Below are 2022 nucleotides of genomic sequence, written 5' to 3' on the forward strand. Positions count from 1 at the left end.
CTATATTCAGTGGTGCCAAATAATTGATGGATTTTTCGTTTTTGTTCTCTTACAGATGGATATCAGTAATGTGGATGAACAATTTGGTGAAGGTCAGCAGCATGTGGGTAACAGAGGCCAGGATCAGCTGAATATCTCTGAGAAATCAGTACATTGCTGTGACCAATGTGGAAAGGGTTTTAAGAGATCTTACTGTCTGAAAAGACACCTGCTTATCCACACTGGCGAAAAGCCTTTCCTCTGCTATGAGTGTGGGAAGCGATTCAGGCAGAGTGCACATTTGGATGAGCATCTATACATCCACAGCGCCGAAAAGCATTTCCTCTGCCATCAGTGTGGGAAGCAATTCCACCAGAAAGGAAGTTTGAATCGCCATCTATACATTCACACCGGCGAAAAGCCTTTCGCCTGCCATCAGTGTGGGAAGCGATTCAGGCAGAGTGGACATTTGGATCAACATCTATACATTCACACCGGCGAAAAGCCTTTTGCCTGCCATCAGTGTGGGAAAAGCTTTGGTTGTAGATCTTCTCTGAAAAGACATCTACATATCCACACCAGAGTGCCTACATGTGCAGGAGGTGTGGAAAAAGCTTCAGACCATTGAAATCTGTGCAACATCATCTGGCACAAGATGAAGAAAATCCTACCATAGCAGAGGCTTCACTTCCTGTTTGGTTCTCATGCTTCTCCTTATCTGAGACCAAAGTTTAATAAGCTCTTTAATAAAATTCACTTGCATTCAAAGATGTTAATATTTCTTCCTTTTGCAGCTATAGTTCTGCTAAAAACTTTAAAATGAGTACATATTCCTCCATTTTTAGCTTCCTTTTAATGGCTTCCTGTTAAATCCAGAATTATAATGACCAGATAATGGAGTACCCAGATTCAACTGGAGCAGGAGACGTTTAAACAGTTTATTGGAATGAAACTGGCGCTGGTTGGGAGAGATTCACCAGAATCAGCAACTGCAACACAGAACACAGGTCAGAGATCCAAAAGACACTAAGACAGGTTTTTAAAGAAAAAGAATAAAATAGATCCAAAGGACCTATCAGTAACCATGTCTGTTCCAACGCATCATCATAAGAATTTCTTTTAAGTATTATGTCTTCAGTACAGGGGCCAGGACATGATCAACAGGGGTCAGGCAGGCAGGTTTACAGGAATACTCGTAATAATCTGACACTAGTCACTGGTCTGAGAGCTGGTTATACAGTTAGATAAGAGGGAAAATCTGATGGAGGCTGAGTGGAAACTAGCACTCATGCCAGGAATCATGACAAGAATAGAATTCAAAATCCTCCTTCTCACCTATAAAGCCCTAAATAACCAAGTTCCATCTTATATTAGAAATCTGATTGTTTCTGGTGTTCCAAACACTCACTTCGTTCTCAATCTGCAGTGGTTCCTAGAATTTCTAAATGTAGAATGGGAGGCAAAGAATGGCCAAAGAGCCATAAAGGTATGGGAGATGTGGAGAAAATGGCAGAGAGTGGATGTCAGAGACCACATACATGTAATGGAAGCAGCTCAGTAATCAAGAGAAATGTTACAAAATTAAGACGGTTGTTTTGAATAAAATAATAGAGCTGGAAAGAAGAAAATTAAAGTTTAGGTTGAGAATGTATGTTAGTGTTTCTGATTGATTTTAGGCCAGCAGAGAAGGCTTTGAAGGCCCTCACAGCTCACCACTGAGAAATTTGCATATACTCCAGAATGTTATAAAGAGTGATCAGGGTAACAGCAATTAATTGCAGTCAATATTTGCCTAGAAAATGAACTTTATCCCCCAAAACACATTTCAACATCATTGCAGCCCTGCCTTAAAAGGACCAGCTAACATCCTTTCAGTGATTGCTCCATTAACACAGGTGTGGGTGGTGATGAGGACATGGCTGGAGATCAATCTGTAATGATGAAGTAAGAATGACACCGCTGGACACTTTAAAAAGAGGCTGGAGCTTGGCATCATTGTTTCTCTTCTGTGAACCATGGTTATCTCTAAAGAAACACACGCAG

The sequence above is a fragment of the Cyprinodon variegatus genome, unplaced genomic scaffold, assembly GCF_000732505.1.
Source record: "Cyprinodon variegatus isolate N-32 unplaced genomic scaffold, C_variegatus-1.0 Scaffold422, whole genome shotgun sequence".
Lineage (NCBI taxonomy): Eukaryota > Metazoa > Chordata > Actinopteri > Cyprinodontiformes > Cyprinodontidae > Cyprinodon > Cyprinodon variegatus.